The sequence below is a fragment of the Bos javanicus genome, chromosome 24 (assembly GCF_032452875.1).
Source record: "Bos javanicus breed banteng chromosome 24, ARS-OSU_banteng_1.0, whole genome shotgun sequence".
Classification (NCBI taxonomy): domain Eukaryota; kingdom Metazoa; phylum Chordata; class Mammalia; order Artiodactyla; family Bovidae; genus Bos; species Bos javanicus.
In genome coordinates, this window is record NC_083891.1 from 23,705,875 (window position 1) to 23,729,634 (window position 23,760).

The 23,760-nt window shown below is 38.7% G+C and overlaps 1 long non-coding RNA gene across 1 annotated transcript; it reads right to left on the reverse strand.

Annotated features, from left to right (window-relative positions):
* Positions 1–3,305: 3,305 nt before the first annotated feature.
* On the reverse strand, positions 3,306–20,507 carry LOC133237381 (uncharacterized). The gene is made up of 3 exons (XR_009733167.1): positions 20,310–20,507; positions 7,710–7,913; positions 3,306–4,579 (listed from the first exon to the last, which is right to left on the reverse strand). It is a non-coding gene; the product is annotated as an uncharacterized LOC133237381 (long non-coding RNA).
* Between the last annotated feature and the right edge of the window lie 3,253 nt (positions 20,508–23,760).

Consider the following 23,760-nt stretch of genomic DNA (forward strand, 5'->3'; position numbering starts at 1 on the left):
TACCTAACAATGCAACTGATGTGTCAAACAGTAAGACTATTGTTCTCACTTTGTAAGAAACTGTCAAACTGTCTTCCAAAGTGGCTGTAAGATTTTCATTCCCTCCAGGAATGAATGAGAGTTCCTTGTGGCTTTGCATCGTCACCAGTTGTCAGTTTTTCTGGGTTTTAGACATTCTAATAAGTATGTAGTGGTTATCTCATTGTTGTTTGAATTTGCATTACTCTAATGACAAATGACTGAGCATACTTTTATATGCTTATTTGCCATCTGTATACCTTCTTTGGTGAATTTTCTGTGTGTATCTCTTGCCCAATTTTTATTGGTTATTTTATTACTGAGTTTTAAGAGTTCTGTGTATATTTTGGATACAAGTACTTTATCAGATATGATCTGCAGACGTGCAGATCTCCATGTCGGTGGCATGTCATTTCATTCTCTGAAATAGAGTATTTCTCAGGGCAGAAGCTTTAAATTTTTAATTAAATCCAAACTGATTTTTCTTTTATGGATTGTAGGTCTTGTGTGTGTGTCGTTAAAAATTCACCACCATGAAAACCATCACAATATTGTAAAATAGTTATCATCCAATTAAAATAAATTAATTTAAAAAATTCACCACCAAATTCAAGTTCAGATAGATTTTTTCCTTTTTTTTTCTGAAGTTTAATAGTACTGCATTTTACATTTCAAGCTATAATATGTTTTGATTAATTTTTGTGAATAATTCAAAAATTTTTGAATAATATCTAGGTTCATTTTTTTTTGCCTATGCATGCCCAGTTGTTGAAAAGATTATTCCTTTTCCATTAAAATATCTTGGAAACTTTGTCAAAGATCATTTGAGAGATAATTATTCAATATGTGTATGTAGTTAATTTGACTGTTAAAAAGATGGTGCTAATGGGGTCAATATTGGAGTTAAATTTTACACAAACACTTTGGATACGTACACACTAAATGTCTGGACACATGTGCCTCTGTATGCTGAGAGTTCTCCAGCCTTCTACTCTAACTCTGCCTGCTGACGTGCAGATGCACATGCTTGATTATAACGGGATAAAGTATTCTAGGTAGCTTACTCAGATAAAACCCAATGCCACAAAGAAACTATTTTAAAATGGTGCGTCTTTATTGCCCTGTTGATAAAAAACAAAACATAACAAAAAATATCTGGAGATAAGCAACCAGGTGCTGGATTAGTAGCCAATATATATTAAAGACTCCGGATGCCTTGTTCTCTCTCACTATGAAGAATTGCTGGCTACTTTTGATATTGCAGCTCACCATTCTGGGTCCAAGGGCTAGAGGAAGGGATGCCAAGAACTGAAGAAAAAGTATTATAGATATACATGCACTCATGTGTGCTAAGTCGCTTCAGTCATGTCTGACTCTTTGTGACCACACAGACCATAGCTTGCCAGGCTCCTCTGTCCATGGGATTTCCCAGACAAAAATACTGAAGTGGGTTCCATTCCCTTCTCCAGAGGATCTTCCTGACCCAGGGATCGAGCCTGTGTCTCCTGCATTGCTGGTGGATTCTTCACCGCTGAGCCACTAGGGAAGCCATACACACACACACACACACACACACACACACACACATCTATATATATATTAACTTTCTGTAATGTGGTTTTATCAGCTGCGGAATTGTGGTTCTTCTTGCTTCTTCTATCTGCCCTCTGCTGGAGGAGGCTAAGAGGCTTGTGTAAGTTTCCTGATGGGAGGGACGAGTGGTGGGAAAAACTGGGTCTTGCTCTGGTGGGCAGGGCCATGTTTGGTAAGGTTGGAATCCAATTCTCTATTGATGGGTGGGGTTGGGCTCCCTCTCTGGTAGTTTTTTGACCTGAGGCGACCCAGCCTTCAGATTCATGGTGACCTCCAAGAGGGTTTACATCAAAAGGGACCTTCCCAGACTGCTGCTGCCAGTCCCGCATTCCTGTGGTGAGCCCCTGCCAACCCACTCCTCCACAGGAGACCCACCAACACTGGCAGGTATTTTGGTTCAGTCTTCTGTGGAGTCATTGCTCCTTTCCTCTGAGTCTTGGTGTGCGCAGGTTTTGTTTGTACTCTCCAAGACTGCAGTCTCTGCTTCCCCCAGTCCCATGGAAGTCTTTAATAAAATCCTGCTGGCCTCCAAGTCAGATTCCCTGGGGATTCCCAGTCCCTTTGTCAGGTCCCCAGGCTGGGAAGCCTGACATGGAGTTCCAAACCTTCACAACAGTGGGAGAACTTCTTTGGTATTTTGCTCTCCAGTTTGTGGGTTGGACTGGATGAAGCACAAGCTAGAAACAAAATTGCCAAAAGAACTAACAATAACCTCAGATATGCAGATGACACCACCCTAATGGCAGAAAGTGAAGAGGAATTAAAGAGCCTCTTGATGAAGGTGAAAGAAGAGAGTGAAACAGCTGGCTTAAAACTCAACGTTCAAAAAACAAACAGCATGGCATCCAGTCCCATCAGTTCAGTTCAGTTCAGTTGCTCAGTTATATCCGACTCTTTGTGACTCCAGGGACTGGAGCACACCAGGCTTCCCTGTTCATCACCAACTCTCAGAGCTTGCTCAAACTCATGTCCATCAAGTCAGGGATGCCATCCTACCATCTCATCCTTTGTCGTCCCCTTCTCCTCCTGACTTCAGTCTTTCCCAGTATCAGGGATTTTTCCAATGAGTCAGGTGGCCAAAGTATTGGAGTTTCAGCTTCAGCATCAGTCCTTCCAATGAATATTCAGGACTGATCTCTTTAGGACTGACTGATTTGATCTCCTTGCAGTCCAAGACACTCTCAAGAGTCTTCTCTGGTTCCATCCTTTTATGGCAAATAGATAGGGAAACAATGAAAACAATGACAGACTTGACAGGGACGTTTCTTGCACTCCAAAAATCACTGTGGATGGTGACTGCAGCCTTAAAATTCAAAGACCTTGCTCCTTGGAGAAATGCAATGACAAACTCAGACAGCATGTTAAAAAGCAGAGACATTACTTTGCCAACAAAGGTCAGTATAGTCAAAGCTATCATTTTTCCAGTAGTCATGAACAAATGTGAGAGCTGGACAGTACAAAAGACTGAGTGCTGAAGAACTCATGCTTTTGAACTGTGGTGTTGAAGAAGACTGCTAAGAGTCCCTTGGACAGCAAGGAGATCAAACCAGTCAATCCTAAATGAAATCAACCCTGAATATTCATTGGAAGGACCAATGCTGAAGCTGAAGCTCCAATATTTTGGTTATGAGCCAACTCATTGGAAAATATCCTGGTGCTCAGCAAGATTGAAGGCAGGAAGAGAAGGGGATGACAGACGATGAGATGTTTGGATGGCATCACAGACTCAGTGGATATGAGTTTGAGCTAACTCCAGGAGATGGTGAGGGACAGGGAGGCCTGGTATGCTGCAGTCCATGGGATCACAAAGAGTCGGACACGACTGAGCAGCTGCACAACAACAAGTTTATGGGTCACCAAAGTGGCAGGTATGGGATTTGATTTTATTGTGATTGTGCCCCTCCTACCATCTCACTGCAGGTTCTTCTTTGTCTTTGGACATGGGAGATCTTTTTTTTGGTAAGTTCCAGTATCTTCCTGTCGATGGTTGTTCAACAGCTAGCTGTGATTTTGGTGCTCTTGCAGGAGGAGGTGAGTGCATGACCTTCTACTCTGCCATCTTGAACCGAAAGCCCTACTATTATCTATCTCTATATGTATGCACTGCTGCTTTTCTTTCCCAGCACTTTTCAACTGCCAGCAGTTAGGAGCTATCCTCTTGCCCTAAACTTTCCAGTTATAGCAACTTTTACTACTATTAGAGGAAAGTGTTTCTGATCATCATTGCCTGGTTTTTTCTACCTAATAAAAATCACCATGCCCTGAAATTCTTGCAGCCATAAAAAAATTAAACCACAAAATGTTTAATACTAAAACAACAATAACCTATTCACATTCATTTTGCAAGATAAGTCACTCTATTTAAAAGCAAATAAAAATAGCAACAGCCCAAGCACTGTCTTGCCCCATAGCTTTGAAATGCATTGAATAATGAAAGAGGTTACGATGATGTCCACCTCTGAAAGCTCTGCATCTCTCCCTTGAATACACAATTAACACAAAGGTAATAATAGGCACGTACATATCTGGGAGTTCATAAAACCCACTTCACAGTCCAAATCAATGTCAACAAATTTCTCTCCTGTGAGATGAGCTCCTTTAGAATTTTGTTGGCTTGTCAGCTGTTTCATTAATATTTTATAACAGAAGGTAAATGTCTTGAGAATCCAAAATCATCACAAACTGCCCCAGCTTCACTCTATTGGTTATTATAATGTCATCAAAATCCTTTGATATATGTATAGAAACCTCCTTACAGGGGATGGTTTCTATTCTCAGTTTATACATATGCAGAAGGAAGAAAAGCTACAAAATTCAACTTCAATGCCATTGAAGGTTTGGAAGGCCGTTTTAGAAATCTGTGTACATTTTTGTCTTCTGGATGGTTCCCATGGTGAAGGGTATTCAGCACCTTTTTTTTCAGGCAACATCAACCCTCTTGAATTTTTCATCTTTTTTATCTGGCCTCCTGTTTACAAATTGATAAAGAAAATATTAAAATGGAATGAATATAAATAGCAGCTGTAGAATGTATTTTGCCAAGAATAAATCCTGTCTTAGAATTGCTAATGTATTAGAACTGTTTTACAGAGAAAAAAATGCTTTTTATGACATTTCCTACTCAGGAAAGATTCCTCTCCAGCTGTAGTTGAAACTTAGAACTGTGTATATACATACACATGTATATATATGTATGCAGATTAAAGTGAAAAATTAAGGCAAACAGAAATATTTCCTTTCAAATATGTGTCTTCATATCACAGGAGTCAAATAATTATTTGCTCACTAGAAGTGATATTTAGGAGATAATTCACAGTGAAAATTAATTTTTCATGAAGTATACATAGAGAGCTTTATTCTTCAAACATTTTACCTTAAAACATTACCATAAAGCTAAAACTGGGAAGAATGAACACATATATTGTTCACTTAGATTCAGTAATTGTTGTTACTGTATTGTTACTTTTGAACTTGCTCAGTGTGCATGTGCTTATGTCTTTATGTATAAATAACTTTAGCTATAAATTTGTGAGTTTGTGATGAGGAATTGAACTTTTTTTTGGTCTTCTGTTCACATTGGTATAGAGTCCTAGGGTACAGTTAACCTCAGAAAACACCTAGAGGATACCTACAAGGTCAAATGGAGTGGTTTTACAATATAGTTTCATAAGGGCACATCCTAAAGAATTTCAAAAAATGTTAAAACTACATGCACTACTACTCTTACTCTCTAGAATATTAGCAATTTGCTGCTGCTGCTGCTAAGTCACTTCAGTCGTGTCTGACTCTGTGCGACCCCATAGACGGCGGCCCACTAGGCTTCCCCGTCCCTGGGATTCTCCAGGCAAGAACACTGGAGTGGGTTGCCATTTCCTTCTCCAACGCATGAAAGTGAAAAGTGAAAGTGAAGTTGCTCAGTCGTGTCCGACTCTAGCGACCCCATGGACTGTAGCCTACTAGGCTCCTCTGTCCATATGATTTTCCAGGCAAGAGTACTGGAGTGGGGTGCCATTGCCTTCTCCGATTAGCAATTTATATCTTATCAAATATACACAAATCACAAAATATGAAGAAAGTTCTAAAGATTAAATAAGATACTTGTCATTTTTCATTTAGTTAATTCATTAAGGATACTACATTTTTGTTCTCATTGAAATGTCAATCAGTTTTTAGTGACAGCATGTAATAAAATATTTTATTTTTTTTAAATGTAGTTTAAATTTGAATTAAACTTATTAATTAACTAAATTAGAAATAAAGCTAGTTGAGTTCTAAATTAGCTTTATTTCAAGTCCTGTTTCTAGTGGCTATTGAACTTGCAAATATATATAAAACTAAAGGAAGAAAAGTTTCAATTACTGTACTTATTAAAAGATAAAGCACATTTTCTTTTTAATTTATTCTTGTTTAAATTTTTATTTTATATTGGCGTGTAGTAGATTAACAATGTGTTAGTTTCAGGTGTAGAGCAAGGTGATTCAGTTACATTTATACCTGTATCTATTTTTTTTTCAAATTCTTTTCCCATTAGGTTATTACAGAACATTGAGCAGAGTTCCCTGTGCTATACAGCAGGTCCTTGTTGATTATCCATTTTAAATATATCAGTGTGTACATGTCAATTGCAAGATAATGTACATTTTCAACCACATTCACCAATAATGAATGCAAAAATGTATGTTAGTTCAGCTAATGTATTTCCATACAATGCCAATGATTTGCTTTAGCAAGCTAATTGAAAGATGTTGGATTTTAATCACTTTACCAAACTGGTTAAAAATAAATTACCGAAATTCTTCATTTGCAAGATTAACGGATTAGAAAAGTCTATTTCCAAATGTTTTTGTTAACATGACCAAACGTGTAAATCTTTTATTTAGAGTTGAAATACTTAATATTTCATCAGCCACAAAATTCACTTAATGACAGTAACATTTTCAAACATCTATTTTCAGCATTCTCTTTTATTCTTAAGATTCTTTTGGAAAAGCAGCTATTTTTTTCAAGTATTGCTAAATAGCATGTCTCCCTTAAAGCAATAACTGTAACTATATATATAGTTATAATAGTTGACAGCCATATATATCATATAAAAATATGAAAAATTGGAACAAATGTATTTTTGTTAAACAAAAGAAATATATAACTCTTTAAGCTGAAAGACTGTTTTAAGTATTTCACTATTGGATAAACTTCAAACTCCTGTATGGTACAAAAGGTTTTCATGATCCCTCCTGATTTCTTTACAAGGTGTTCTAAAGATTCTATTTAAAATCATGTACAGTTGGCCCTCTGTTCTGCGGCTTCCACATCCTTGCGGATACAGTCAGCTATGATACTATGCCATTTTAAATAAGGGACTTAAGCATCTGCAGAATTTGTTTTCAGTGCGGGTCTTGAAACCAACTCCCTGTGTATACCAAGGGTGATTCTTTTTGATCAATCTATTACTTCACAGTACACTGTGAATGAATGAATGATTTGAAACTGAATCAATAACTTAGAAGGCCACTATGAGATCCTACGTATCATATAATTTTTCATTCTTTTCTCTCAGGATACCTGACAGTCTCTTCATGACATGTATCCCAGTATCACTCTAAGTATTAGAAATAGGAATGTATCCATTATTTTTTTTCTTTCTTTTATCTGAAAAAGTTATAAATATGGACAACCTAATTTTTGTTTCCAGATCCTCAATATTTGATTTTGCATGTTCCCTGGGACATGTGTATCCTTTTTTTGGAGACCACAAGTATGAAAAATATTTCAAACTTGGGTGTGATTCAGTCTTTAGTGACAGGAGGTACAGTATGTCCTGAAGAACATCTATTTCAGGAAGTCTTACACTGGGTCAGGGTTCAAGAAGGCATCTTTCCAGAAGATCTGTCAGGATTAGCAGCAACCGGGCAGATCCAGCTCTTTGGAAAGAGGGCTGGACAAAAAAGAGCAAGGATAGTCATTCAAAGAAATTGTGTTATGCTACGACAGAGTATTACACCAGGAAACTCATGGATTGGAAATCAAGATGAAAGCATCAGACAGAGCACACTGAAAACCAGAAGCCAAGTGTGCATGTAGGGCTTGCCCTGGCATACCTGATCAGGCTTTAATTAACTCTGGAGAAGTCTGATGGGAGAGGAGTCGGGGGAGAATGAAGGAACACAGTAGCCATGACAGGCCATTATATCCCAAGGATGACTCTGACTATTCCAAGACCCACTGGAGGTTGCAGTAGCAGCTGTGCTATACACTTCTTTCCTCAGTCAAGATTACTCTAAATTTGAAGGAGAGTATTATGCCTGCAGCATGTGAGAGAATGAACAAGAAGAGGCTGATTAAAATATAGACACTAAATGCACTAACATTTTGTAAGATATTATAAATGTTTGTGAGCCATTGGAAGGTAGTCTGGTGAAAGCTACCAACTCAGTCAAGCTTCATATTCAGTAAGACTATTAAGTTGTCATGGTTATCTTTATCTCTGTGTGTGTGCTCAGTTGCTCAGTCATGTCCAACTCTTTGTGACCCCATGGACTGTAGCCCGCCAGGCTCCTCTGTCCATGGAGTTTTTCAGGCAAGAGTACTGGAACAGGTTGTCATTTCCTACTCCAGAGATCTTTCCTACCCAGGGATCGAAGTTGCATCTCCTGCATTGCAGGAGGATTCTTTACCACTGCATCACCTGGGAAGCCATGGTACAGGGACTACTGGATAAAAAGGACTTCATATTTTGACTCGGATTTTGGACCTTCATACTTGCATGAAGTATGAAATTTACATCTTTCTTTGTTATGTAGAAAGTTATGTAAACTATCTCTCTGTAAATAGGGGGTGGATTTGAGATTTAGAAGGGCCAATGACAATGCTTTTGACTAAGGTAGGGCCTATACACATTTTGCCAAATGAGTCTTAATAATGGTTTTGATGAATTCAACTAAATCAGAGGATTGAGGGTGGTAAACAAGAAAAGAGTATAACTGTCCAAACTCTGCAGACTTGTCAAAATACCTTATTAGTAGAATGGGTTCCTTGATCACTATGAAGTTTGAAAGGAGTTCTGTACATAAGGATAATCTTTTTCAAATGTACTTTAGTCACCCAAGAGGCAGGAGCCTGTGTGCAAGGGTGAAAATATGTAGACCATGACTAAAACATTTATATCCATCTGAAGGAAGAAGTTGTATAAAATGCATTTGCCACACCTTGACTGGTCCATTAGGCAGTTAAAAATGCCTGGGAGCTGTACAAACAGGCATCCTTTGATTGTACTTTGAACAAGTGGAATAAATGAAGTAGGCACTTTTTATGGCCTTATTAATGTCACCCCACCAGTACTGATTCATGAAGGATATCATTTTGTCAGTAGACAAACGGTTTACTGCATGTACACTGGCAAGGAGTGAGGATTTTAGTCTCCAGAAGGACTGGGTTGTTATTTGGTCATAACCAAAGCTTTCTCTTTTTATCAAACTAATAATTGTTGAATTTCAGGTTTGGTTTTCCATATTTTGAGGTCAATTTCTGGGCTTCTCTGGACAGTTTTTTAAAATTATCATTGAGGGAACTATTCCCTTGGGCCATGACATCGAGATTTGGCTGCCACTGGTTCCTTTAAGGGCAGAATTCCTTGTGGAAATATCAGCAAGGTGATTTCCCCAGTTCCCAGACGGTCATGTTTAGAATGCCCTAGAATCTTAATAATAGCTGAAGCAGCAGGCAAAAGTACTGGGTCCAATAATTCTTATACATTAAGGACATTTACAATTTTATATCTGCTTCAAGTGAGAAAGACATGCTGTTTCCACAACATTCCAAAATCATGAGCTACATTGAAAGCACATCCAATATCAGTATAAATATTGGCAGCTTTGCTCTTGGCTAATGTGCAACCCATGTTAAGAGTGCTTAATTCAGCCTGTTGAGCCAAAGTAGACATAGGTAAAGATGTTGCATCAACAGTATCAAAAGGAATAGCAATAGCATACTGAACACAATATTTGCCATGTCACCTTTTAAACAAGAACCATCAATGATCCGAGGAATTTCCTGCAGATCAGCACAAGGAATCAGGAGATGATTCCTCAGCTTAAAGCTGTCATGAGGGGCTTCATCAGTGAAGAAGGGAGAAGAGTAGCTAGGTCAAGGTTTGATGTTGTTCAGTCACTAAGTCGTGTCCGACTCTTTGCAATCCCATGGGCTGTAGCACACCAGGCTCTTCTGTCCTCCACTGTTTTCCAGAGTTTGCTTAAATTCATGTCCATTGAGTTTTTGATACTATCTAACCAATTCATCCTTTCCTGCCCCTTTCTCCTATTGCCTTCTGCCTTTCCCAGCATTAGTATCTTTTCCGATGAATTGGTCCTTCCCATGAGTTGATCAAACTATTGGAGTTTCAGCTTCAGCATCTGTCCTTCTGAAGAATTTCAGGGTAGATTTCCTTTAGGATTGAATGGTTTGATCTCCTTACAGTCCAAGGGACTCTCAAGAGTCTTCTCCAGCACCACAATTGGAAATCATCAATTCTTTGGTTCTCAATCTTCTTTATGGCCCAAATCTCACATCTGTACATGACTACTGGAAAAAACATAGCTTTGACTATATGGACCTTTGTTGCCATAGTGATGTTTCTGCTTCTTAATATGCTATCTAGGTTTGTCACAGCTTTCCTTTCAAGGAGCAAGAGTCTTTTAATTTCATAGTTGTGGTTACCATTGCAGTGATTTTGAACTCCAAGAAAATAAAACCTGTCACTGTTTCCACTTTTCCCCCTTCTATTTGCCATGAACTTGTGGGACTGGACACCATAAGTTTTTTTAATGTTGAGTTTCAAGCCAGTTTTTTCACTCTCCTCTTTCATCCTCATCAAAAGGCTCTTCAGTTCCTCTTCACTTTCTGCCATTAGAGTGGTATCATCTGCATATCTGAGGTTGTTGATATTTCTCCAGGCAATCTTTATTCCATCCTGTGATTCATCCAGTCTAGCATTTTGCCTTATGTACCCTGCGTAGAAGTTAAACAAGCAGGGTGATGATATACAGCCTTGTCATGCTCCTTTCCCAATTTTGAACTAGTCAGTCATTCCATATTGGGTTCTAACTATTGCTTCTTGACTTGCAAACAGATTTTTCAGGAGACAAGTAAGGTGGTCTGGTATTCTCATCTCTTTAAGAATTCTCCACGGTTTGTTGAGATCCAGACAGTCAAAGGCTTTAGTGTAAAGTCAATGAAGCAGAAGTAGATGTTTTTTTGAAACTCCTTTGCTTTCTCTATGATTCAATGAATGTTGGCAATTTGATCTCTGCTTCCTCTGCCTCTTTGAAACCCAGCTTGTGCATCTGGAAATTCTCAGTTCATATACTGCTGAAGCCTAGCTTGAAGGATTTGAGTATAATTTTGCTAGTATGTGAAATGAGCACAATTGTACTGTACTTTGAACATTCTTTGACATTGCCCTCCTTTGGGACTGGAATTGGAACTGACCTTTTCCAGTCCTGTGGCCACTGCTGAGTTTTCTAAATTTGCTGACATATTGAATGCAGCTCTTTAACAGCATCTTTTAGGATTTTAAGTAGTTTGGCTAGAATCCCATCACCTCCTCTAGCTCTGCTTGAAGTAATCTTCCTAAGGCCCACTTGATTTCACACTTCAGGATGCAGGATGTCCGGCTCTAAGTGAGGGACTAAACCATCATGGTTATCTGGATCATTAAGACCTTTCTTGTATAGTTCTTCCATGTATTCTGCCACTTCTTTTCTTGTAATCTGTGTAATCACTTTTGCTTCTGTTAGGGCCTTACTCTTTCTGTCCTTTATCGTGCCCATCCTTGCATGGAATGTTCCCTTGGTATCTCCAGTTTTCTTGGAGAGACCTCTAATATTTCCCATTCTCTTGTTTTCCTCTATTTCTTTGCATTGTTCATTTAAGAAGGCCTTCTTATCTCTCCTTGATAGTCTCTAGAACTCTGCATTCAGATGGGTATAAATTTTGCTTTCTTCTTTGCCTTCTGCTTCTCTTATTTTCTCAGCTATTTGTAAAGACTCCTCAGAGAATCACTTTGCCTTCTTGCATTTCTTTTTCTTTTGGGTGGTTTTGGTCATTGACTCCTGTACAGTATTACTAACCTCTGTCCATAGTTTCTTAGGAACTCTGTCTACAGGATATAATCCCTTGAATCTATTCATCACTTCCACTGTAGAATCACAAGGGATGTGATTTAGGTCATCTCTGAATGGACTAGTGGTTTTCCCTACTTTCTTCAATTTAAGCCTGAGTTTTGCAATGAGGAACTCATAATCTGAGCCATAGTCGGCTCCAGGTCTTATTTATTTACTGAATAGAGTTTCTATATGACCTGCAAAGGACATAATCGATCTGATTTTGGTATTGATCATCTGTTGTTGACCATGTGTAGAGTTATCTCTTGGGTTGTTAGAAAAGGGTGTTTGCTATGACTGGTGTGTTCTCTTGACAAAACTCTGTTAGCCTTTACCCTGCTTCATTTTGTACTCCAAGGCCAAACTTGCTTGCTCTTCCTGGTTTCTCCTGACTTCCTACTTTTGCATTCTAATCTCTTATGATGTTCTTCTTTTTCCAGTTGTTTCAGGTGTAAAATTAGGTTGTCTATTTAATGTTTTTCTTGTTTCTTGAGGTAGGATCGTATTGCTATAAAGTTTCCTCTTAGAACTGCTTTCACTGCATCCCACTAGTTTTGAGTTCTTGAGTTTTCATTGTCTTTTGTTTCTAGAAATTTTTTTGATTTCCCTTTTGATTTCTCCAGTAACCTGTTGGTTATTTAGAAACGTGTTTTTTAATCTCCATGTGTTTGTATTTCTTACAATTTTTTTCTTGTAATTGATATCTAGTCTCATAGCATTGTGGTCAGAGAAGATGTTTGATATGATTTCAATTTTCTTCAATTTACCGAGGTTTGATTTGTGACCCAAGATGTGGTTTATCCTGGAGAAAGTTTCATGTGCACTTGAGAAGAAGGTGTATTCTTCTGCATTTGGATGGAATGTCCTGAAGATTTAAATGAGATCCATTTCATCTAATGTATCATTTAAATCTTGTGTTTCCTTATAAATTTTCTGTTTTGATGATCTGTCCATTGGTATTAAAGTCTCCTACTATTATTGTGTTACTGTCCATTTCTCCTTTTATGTCCATTAGTGTTTGTCTTATGTATTGAGGTGCTCCTATGTTGGGTGTACAGATATTTACAATTGTTATGTCTTCCTCTTGGATTGATCCCTTGATCATTATGTAGTGTCCTTCCTTATCTCTTGTATCTTCTTTATTTTAAGGTCTATTTTGTCTGATATGAAGATTGCCACTCCAGCTTTCTTTTGCTTCCCATTTGTATGGAGTATACTTTCCATCCTCTCACTTTCAGTCTGTATATGTCTTTAGGTCTGAAGTGTGTTCCTAGTAGACAGCATATATATGTGTTTTGTTTTTGTGTCCATTCAGCCAGTCTGTGTCTTTTGGTTGGAGCATTTAGTCTATTTACATTTAAAGTAATTATTGATATATATGTTCCTATTGCCATTTTCTTAATTGTCTGGGGTTGATTTTATAGATCTTTTTTCTTCTATTGTATTTCTTAACTATATAAGTCCCTTTAATATTTGTTATAAAGCTGATTTGGTGGTACTGAATTCTCTTACCTTTTGCTTGTTGAAAAGCTTTTTATTTTTCCATCAGTTTTGAGATCCTTGCCAGGTACAGTGATCTTGGTTGTAGATTTTTCCCTTTCAGGACTTTAAATATATCCTGCCATTCCGTTCTGGCCTGCAGAATTTCTGCTGAAAGATAACCTGTTAAGTCTATGGGATTTCCCTTGTATGTTACTTGTTGCTTCTCCCCTTATGCTTTTAATATCCTTTCTTTATGCTTAGTCTTTGTTAGTTTGATTAGTATGGGTCTTGGCTTGTTTCCTTGGGTTTAACCCCTATGAGGAAAAGGACATCATTTTTTGACATTAGTTATAGAAGGTGATGTAGGTCTTCCTAGAACAGGTCAACTTCAGCTTCTTCTGCATCAGTGGTTGGGGCATAGACTGATTATTGTGATGCTGAATGATCTGCCTTGGAAATGAACAAAGATCACTGTCATTTTTGAGACTGCATGCAGTACTGAATTTTGGACTTTTTTGTTGACTATGAGGGCTACTCCATTTCTTCTAAGGAATTCTTACCTACAGTAATAGGATATAATCATCATCTGAATTAAATTCACCCTTTCCTATCCATTTTAATCCAATGATTCCTAATATTTTGATGTTCAGTCTTGCCATCTTCTGCTTGACCACATACAATTTACAATTTACATCTTCTGCTTGACCACATACAATTTACAATTAGGTCCATTGATTTATGGACCTAATATTCCAGGTTCCTATGCAATGTTGATCTTTACAGCATTGGACTTTACCTTCATCACTAGACCTATCCACAACCGAATGGTGTTTCTGCTTTGGCCCAGCCACTTCTTTCTGGAGCTATTAGTAATTGCCCTCTGCTCTTCCCCAGTATCATATTGGACACCTACTGACCTGGGGGCTTATCTTTCAGGGTCATTTCTTTTTGTGTTTTTGTACTTTTTGCCTTTTCATTCATGGGGTTCTTGTGGCAAGACCACTGAAGTGGTTTGCCATTCCTTCTTCCAGTGGACTACATTTTGTCAGAATTCTCCACTTACGATCACTCTGTCTTGGGTGGACCTGCCAGGCATGGCTTATAGCTTCGCTGAGTTATGTAAGCCCCTTCGCCACAACAAGGCTGTGATCTGTGAGGTGTAGGGGGGTAGGGGGTGGGCGGCGGGGTGTGTGTGTGTGTCAAGGTTTCCACAATGTTAAAGAGTTGTGTGAGGAACAATTAACAAAAAGATTTCAAAGAAGACAAGCTGGCTTAAATACACCAAAGGTAGTTTTCATCTACAGAAGGGAAAAGTGAATCCAATAATCAATATGCCTAATGGCAGGTAGTTTCCTCAAACTCTCCTTTAAAACCTTGAAGACTATGTCATTTGGTTCTTCCCGTAAAACTGGGTTGGGGTCATTTTTATTTTAATAAAACATATGGAGATTGGCTATAAGAGAGAAAACTGAAATCCAGTTTCAGCAGTAACCAAATGGTCTGAGAAAACCTCACACCTGCTTCTTAGCTTTGAAAAACTTAGGACACCATGAAGTCTATCTAGGTATAGCCCTTGTTTTGATAGCACATGCCCTAAATATCGAACCTAGGTTTGGTCAAACTGCAATTTTTCTTTGATGATCTTATGTCCCTTTAAAGCTAAAAGCTTTAGCAAGTGGATGCTGTATTTCTGTGAGGAGGCTTAAGAAGGAGAGCAAAGAAGCAAATCATCCACATATTGCAACAAAATCAAGCCACTGGGGAACTTTATATCATTCAGATCAGCCTTCAGGATTTGCAAAAAACAAAAAGGACTCTCAGTAAAACCCTGAAGCATTACTGTCCAGATGAATTGCTTTTCTTCCCAAGTGAAGGCAAAAAGATATTGGTGAGCTTTATCAAATGGAATACTAAAAAATGCATTGCATAATCAGTTACAGTAAAAAATTTACTTCTGGTAATTCCCATGGATGTTAGTAATGTATGAGGTTTAGGAACAATAGGGTATTAAGGGATAACAATGTTATTGCTCAGAAGTCCTAGACAAACCTCCACCCTCAGCCTGTAAGTTTTCTCACCAGTAAAAGAGAATAGGTACAAAGACCAGTACAATGGATAATGAGGTCTTGACACTAGTAATCTCCTATAATGGGTTTCTTTACTTATAGGGTATTGATTAATTTGGGAAGAGGTTTTGAGAGACCTATTTGAATCTTGATGGTAGATGCTCTGTGAGTTTGGCCAATATCAGTTAAAGATTGTGTGCATAAGAAAAATGGTAGTGAATGTAATAGGGACAAATGATTGGCGTTTTCAGAATCTGCTCAGTATCATCAGAGATGGAACAAATAAAATATGTCAAAGCTTCATTTCATTCACCTGATTGGTTACTTCGATAACTATCATCAGTTCCTAGAACCACTGTTCTCTTTTGGGATAAATTCCAGTATGATACTTCTCAAAGAATTCTTGGCCTAATAAATGAATCATGGGTGGAGAAACTAAGGAGAAAAGAATGTGTCTATCTCAAAAAACTTAAACGAATGGGAATAGGATCAGAGACAGGAACTTTGTGAGGTTCATTTTAGCTATTTGAACTGTTTCAATACTCTGAGGCAGGGGCTGCTTTATAGCAGTGGGGTTGAACATCGAGAGTGTGGCTCTGATATACATTAGGACTGAAAGAGATTCACCCCCAATTGGAGAAATGTTTCTCTGAATTGATTTAGAGAGAAGACTAGAAAGAGCTCTTGTAGTTTCTCAGAGCCCTATCATGGAGAATTGGAAAGACACTGGAAAGTATAGTTAGGGGGCTAAAAAGTGACGAAAGTGCTTACATTTGTAAAAATCTCATTTTCAATGTCCTCTTTGCAATAATAGTAGAAACTAGGAGGGTTTGGGTTTCATTTAGGAGCCTTCATTTACTGGAGTTGATGAGCAAGAGTTTTTGTGGTCTTCCTTTGAGATAAATCATTTAGACTGGGAGTGGGCTCATTTGCCAGATTAACTCAATCTGGAGTACACACAGTTTCCTATTCCATCCTGGTCTTTTTTACCAGAAGGAAAAGGTCATGGTTCAGTCCATTAATAAACATAACAATTAAAAGCTACCTAATTGTTTCCTTAAAAACTCTCTGAAGTGGATTGTGATATTCATGAACAGGATCATGAGATTCTTGCCTGCAAGCCTGAATTTTGTTCCAATCAACAGGCTCTTGAAAAGCCCTCAGAAGTGCTCAATAATGGAGCCTGCTGCTGCTGCTGCTGCTAAGTGGCTTCAGTCGTGTCCGACCCTATGCAACCCCATAGATGGCAGCCCACCAGGCTTCCCCGTCCCTGGGACTCTCAAGGCAAGAACACTGGAGTGGTTGCCATTGCCTTCTCCGATAATGGAGCCTAGTCATATAATAATCCGTGGGCTGGTTTCCCAGTTGTAATTTGAGCCACCTTTCAGGATTTTCCCAATTAGCAGCTCTCATCCAATGCTAGGCCTGACTTTCACCAAGTATATGAACCAGTCGATATAAGTGAAGGAAAGCAGACTGATAAGTTTGAATGACTGTATTAAAATCCTCATCAGATCTGGGAAGATCTTCAGTTACTTTGGGAAAATCTTTGACTATGGCTCATGGTTCAGCTTGAGTCCACGGAATACAAGAAATTAAGGGTTTCCCTTCTGGATCCCCATAAGACTTAATTTTAAAGGGGCAGGTTCTGACAAGTTCAGAGGAAAAGTGAGTGGAAAAGAGTTTCTGAGAGAAAGTGAAGTTTGACAGGATAATTAACTTGGGGAAGCTGAGGTATAGAGAAGGCGTAGATAGTGGGGAAGGGAAGGAGAAAGAGGGAGCCAGAGGTGAGTCTGAGGGCAAGGAGCTGAGAAAGAGACTTAAGATGGTGAGGGAGGCACAGCCTGAGATAGAGAAGCCAAGGAAAAAGAACTTGCAGCCTTGGGGTCAATTTTATTTTCCTTTAATAGTTTGCTTGCCTCAGTTAATCTCAAAATCTTTTGCAGAGAGGCAATCGTAGGTTCCTGATAACTTTGGGAAGCTTTGAAAAACCAACTGAAATAAGCATCCCACTCAGTCCTGGAAATGTCTGAGCTTCTGAAGTCCAACTCGGCTTTAAGGAAATTAAGTTTGTGCATTTCAAAAATTTCCCATAATGGCTATTGATATTCTAAATTATGTTTGGTCTCCTTTGTCCATTTTGTTGAAGGCACTCATCAGGAATGACTGCCGCTTTTAAACATAAAATCGGCCAAGTCCCCATAGGGGAGCACCCTTAAAATATTTATATAACTTGGATCTCTTTTCTCAGACAGTTTTCTCTAAAGAACAATTTTCAAATAGCTCAAACAATTTACAGCTCAAACAGCTCAATTCAAACCAGCTAATCTCAGCCAGTTCTAAAGAGACAGCTTGGTCCTGGAGAAGTCAGGCCAAAGGCTTTTTTCCCAGCCAGTTTTCAGAGAATAGCCCTATCCAAAATTATAGGCCAAGGCTGAAAAACCAGCACAGATTCAGAGAAGTAGCCCCTGCTCCAGAAGGAAAGTGAAAAGCATTTTCAGACAGCTTTGGTTGAAACAGTCTGATTTCAAAATCAGATCAAAGTGCCAAATGAATACTTGCCTACAGAACAAGGCCTTATCTAGAAAAATAAAACCTTATAATAGATCCCAAACAAAGCCTGGAGAGTTCCAGAAGCAGAGGATGGAGCTTGGATCCAAAAGAAAGAGGTACCTTGGAAATTCAGGGCTGGAGAGACAAGCAGTGAGCAGCAACGGGCTCAATCGTGAGCACCAGGCCTGTGTTCTCACTAGGCTCAGAGCTGTCGGGGGTCTTCTCCATCCCTTGCAGGGGCCACCAAATGTAGACCTAAAATAAACAGCCTGCTAGGTATGTCTCTAGCAAAGATGACTTTATTTGGGATCAGTAGAGATTTACAGTTTGGAATCTACAACCATGACAAGTGAAAGTGTTAGTCACTCAGTCATGTCCAACTCTTTGCAACCCCACCAGACTCCTGTGTCCATGGGATTCTCCAGGCAAGATTGCTGGAGTGGGTTTCCATTCCTTTCTCCAGGGGAATCTTCCCCACCCAGGGATCAAACCCGGGTCTCCTGGATGCAGACAGTTTCTTTACTGACTGAGCCATCAGGGAAGCCCTGGTGACAAGGTACAGGTTAGCTGCAGCCGCACAGCAAAGAAAGAACACTTATATAGAGAGGGAAAGGGAGGTGGGATGATTTTAGTAAACAAAGAGCGCATGGCTTTTTATTGGCTGAGTCCTTGCAAGGAAGGAGGAGTCTTTCTTCTTCCCTTTGGGCTCTAATATCATCCCAGGATGTGAGAGCTTCCCTTTCTGATCTCCCAACTCTGTTTAACTGAGGTTTGTGTCTGCTAATTTTTTGCAAATTAAAAATTGGCTTAAAGTGTATACTTTATGTTAAGTACTCTTATCACAAAAATAAAGAGGGCAAGGGGAAATGTATATAGGTGATGGGTATATTTATGACAAACATCGTGATGGTTTCATGGTGTACATGTGTCTCCAAATCATTACTTGTATGCATTAAATAGGAATAGCCTTTTGTGTGATGATCATACTTTAATAAAGTGTAGTTTAAAAAAAGAACTTAATGTGATACAGCACAAAAAAATGATAACTTTGACTAATAAATATATTGGTTCATTGGAAAACAACAGAATATTTACCTAATATAATGAACTTCTACCTAATGGTGGTAGACGTCTGCTTAATTAATAAAGAAAATGTATACCTGTGGCAGATTCATTTTGATATATGGTAAAACCAATAGAATATTGTAATGTTAAATAAAATAAAATAAAATAAAAATCCTGAGGAAAAAAGAAAGAAAATGGAGAAAACACAGACATACAAAGTAAGAAATGGCATAAAGGTAGTAACATTGAAATAGAAGAAGCATTTAATAAAATATTGAAAGAGGATTCTTTGAAAGCCTCTATGAAAATAAATTTGAACGCCTGGTTTAAATTAATATATATAGGAAAATAACTTTTAACAAAACTGATCTTTTAGAGATAAAAATCTTAGCACATGAATTTCTGTAGAAGGAATTTTAAACATTACTAAGAAACTACTGTACAATAAAGGGCATCCCTGGTGGCTCAGGGGTAAAGAATCTGCCTGCTGATGCAGGAGATGTGGGTTCGATCCCTGGTTCAGGAAGATCCCCTGGAGAAGGAAATGGCAAACCACTCCAGTATTCTTGCTTGGGAACTCCCATGGACAGAGGAACCTGGCGGCTACAGTTCATGGGCTTGCAAAAGAGTCAGACACGACTTAGTGACTAAACAACAACTCTATAATAAAGCACCCAGTCCAGTCAGTTTCCCAAAAGAAACCTACAAACTTCTGAAGAACAGATAATCACAATGCCAAATAAAATGTTTTGAGTGGGGTAAATGAAGAAATATGTCCCAACTTTTTTTGAAGCTAGTTTAAAATCAATAATTAAACCAAATAAAGATAGCACAAAAAGTTACAAATCAGTAAATAGAATGTTCATTACCCACTGTATGGCCTGGTGGTCTACAGTTGAAAGAGTCGTAAGAAGTCGGACATGACTGAATGACTAAGGGTGTGCTCGCACACACACACACATACATACACACATACGCATAATGAAAGGTAAATGGTATTTATTTCAGGAAAGCTAGGTTGGTTATTTATGTAGATTAGATATAAATATAGACATAGACATATGTTAGGTAAAGAGAAATAGTCCTACTCTCCCTTCTCTTGCCTCTCTGTTGTTTAGTTATTCAACACGTATTGGAGGTATTACCTAATGTAATCTGATAAAAGAAAGCAGTGAGACATCTGAATTAAAAAGAAGTAAAAATTCCCTATTTGCAAAGATACAATAGTAAACTAGAAAACATAAGAGAATCAATTATCATATTGTCAAACACAAAAAATGAGTAACATAGCAAGGTGTACTCTATCAGATCTAGTCCCTTAAATCTATTTCTCACTTCCACTGTATAATCATAAAGGATTTGATTTAGGTCATACCTGAATGGTCTAGTGGTTTTCCCTACTTTCTTCAATTTAAGTCTGAATTTGGCAACAAGGAGTTCATGGTCTGAGCCACAGTCAGCTCCTGGTCTTGATTTTGCTGACTGTATAGAACTTCTCCATCTTTGGCTGCAAAGAATATAATCAATCTGATTTCGGTGTTGACCATCTGGTGCTGTCCACATGTAGAGTCTTCTCTTGTGTTGTCGGAAGAGGGTGTTCGCTATGACCAGTGCATTTTCTTGGCAAAATTCTATTAGTCTTTGCCCTGCTTCATTCTGTATTCCAAGGCCAAATTTGCCTGTTACTCCAGGTGTTTCTTGACTTCCTACTTTTGCATTCCAGTCCCCTATAATGAAAAGGACATCTTTTTTGGGTGTTAGTTCTAAAAGGTCTTGTAGGTCTTCATAGAACCATTCAACTTCAGCTTCTTCAGTGTTACTGGTTGGGGCATAGACTTGGATTACTGTGATATTGAATGGTTTGCCTTGGAAACAAACGGAGATCATTCTGTCATTTTTGAGATTGCATCCAAGTACTGCATTTCAGACTCTTGTTGACCACTCCATTTCTTCTCAGGGATTCCTGCCCACAGTAGTAGATATAATGGTCATCTGAGTTAAATTCACCCATTACAGTCCATTTTAGTTCGCTGATTTCTAAAATGTCGATGTTCACTCTTGCCATCTCCCATTTGACCACTTTCAATTTGCCTTGATTCATGGACCTAACATTCCAGGTTCCTATGCAATATTGCTCTTTACAGCATCAGACCTTGTTTCTACCACCAGTCACATCCATAACTGTGTATTGTTTTTGCTTTGGCTCCATCCCTTTATTCTTTCTGGAGTTATTTCTCCACTGATCTCCAGTAGCATATTGGGCACCTACTGACCTGGGGAGTTCCTCTTTCAGTATCCTATCATTTTGCCTTTTCATACTGTTCATGGGGTTCTCAAGGCAAGAATACTGAAGTGGTTTGCCATTCCCTTCTCCAGTGGACCACATTCTGTCAGACCTCTCCACCATGCCCGCCCGTCTTGGGTGGCCCCACAGGGCATGGCTTAGTTTCATTGCTGGTTTTAGAAAAGGCAGAGGAACCAGAGATCAAATTGCCAACATCCGCTGGATCATGGAAAAAGCAAGAGAGTTCCAGAAAAACATCTATTTCTGCTTTATTGACTATGCCAAATCCTTTGACTGTGTGGATCACAATAAACTGTGGAAAATTCTGAAAGGGATGGGAATACCAGACCACCTGACCTGCCTCTTGAGAAACCTATATGCAGGTCAGGAAGCAACAGTTAGAACTGGACATGGAACAACAGACTGGTTCCAAATAGGAAAAGGAGTATGTCAAGGCTGTATATTGTCACCCTGCTTACTTAACTTATATGCAGAGTACATCATGAGAAACATTGGGCTGGAAGAAGCACAAGCTGGAATCAAGATTTCCGGGAGAAATATCAATAACCTCAAATATGCAGATGACACCACCCTTATGGCAGAAAGTGAAGAGGAACTCAAAAGACTCTTGATGAAAGTGAAAGTGGAGAGTGAAAAAGTTGGCTTCAAGCTCAACATTCAGAAAATGAAGATCATGGCATCTGGTCCCATCACTTCATGGGAAATAGATGGGGAAACAGTGGAAACAGTGTCAGACTTTATTTTTCTGGGCTCCAAAATCACTGCAGACGGTGACTGCAGCCATGAAATTAAAAGACGGAAAGTTATGACCAACCTAGACAGCGTATTCAAAAGCAGAGACATTACTTTGCCAACAAAGGTCCGTCTAGTCAAGGCTATGGTTTTTCCAGTGGTCATGTATGCATGTGAGAGTTGGACTGTGAAGAAAGCTGAGCACTGAAGAATTGATGCTTTTGAACTGTGGTGTTGGAGAAGACTCTTGAGAGTCCCTTGGACTGCAAGGAGATCCAACCAGTCCATTCTGAAGGAGATCAGCCCTGGGATTTCTTTGGAGGGAATGATGCTAAAGCTGAAACTCCAGTACTTTGGCCACCTCATGTGAAGAGTTGACTCATTGGAAAAGACTCTGATGCTGGGAGGGATTGGGGGCAGGAGGAGAAGGGGACGACAGAGGATGAGATGGCTGGATGGCATCACTGACTCGATGGATGTGAGTCTGAGTGAACTCCAGGAGTTGGTGATGGACAGGAGGCCTGGCGTGCTGCAATTCATGGGGTCGCAAAGAGTCGGACATGACTGAGCGACTGAACTGAACTGAACTGAGGAAGGTATACAAATAATATTTAAAAAATCAGATTTTCATATATATAAATAACCACCTAGCTACAATGTTAGCAAAAACCTCATTTTTAATCACTAAAGAAAATTAAAATACAAATACTTGGAAATTAATTTAACACATAATGAGCAAAACCAAAATAGTCCTAAAAGACACAAATGTAGTTTTGTACAAGAAAACACATCCCTTTTCTTCAACAGAAGTCAACATCACAAAGATATCAGTTCCCCCCTAGTAATTTTTAAACTTTATACAATTCTTTAAAGTATTCTTAAATTCTTAAAGTATTTAAAGCCAATAAACTAGTTTTTTGCAGCTAGAAAAATTGATATTAAATTTCATGGGGAAAAAAATGTAAGAATAACAGGAAAAAAAAAAGATGAAAACCTGTAATAGACTCACAAGATATTAAAACATGAAATTGCCCCCACAATGAAGGCAGTATAGTATTAACTCATAAACAGATATAACCAGTATATAACAGAAATTTCAGAAATAGACCAAGGTACATATGTGCAAATGAAGTACATAACATACATGGCATCACAAATCACTGGGCAAATATAGGCTCTTTCTAAATGATGCTGAGATCATTGGCTAGCCATTTTAAAAAAGATGAAGATGATGATTCATAGCAGACACTATATGTAAAAAAAATTCAAATGTATCAGGGACGTCCATATAAAAAATGCATGCAAATAGAAAAAGACAAGTTGTGCAAGTTCCTCAAAAACTTGGGTGTAGAAAAGACTTTCTAAATATCACTCACAATCCAGATGTAAGAATGAAAACTTGCCAAATTCTATTATATTAGAAAAAGCCAAACTTTTGAGTGATGAAAACACAATAAAGCAATCTAAAAAACAAAGGAAACCGGAGAAAAATTTAAATGTACAGCATAGTTAAAGGCTGCTGCTGCTGCTAAGTCACTTCAGTCGTGTCCAACTCTGTGCGACCCCATATACGGCAGCCCAACAGGCTCCCCTGTCCCTGGGATTCTCCAGGCAATAACACTGGAGTGGGTTGCCATTTCCTTCTCCAATGCATGAAAGTGAAAAGTGAAAGTGAAGTCGCTCAGTCGTGTCCGACTCTTAGCGACCCCATGGACTGCAGCCTACCAGGCTCCTCCACTCATAGGATTTTCCAGGCAAGAGTACTGGAGTGGGGTGTGGTTGCCTTCTC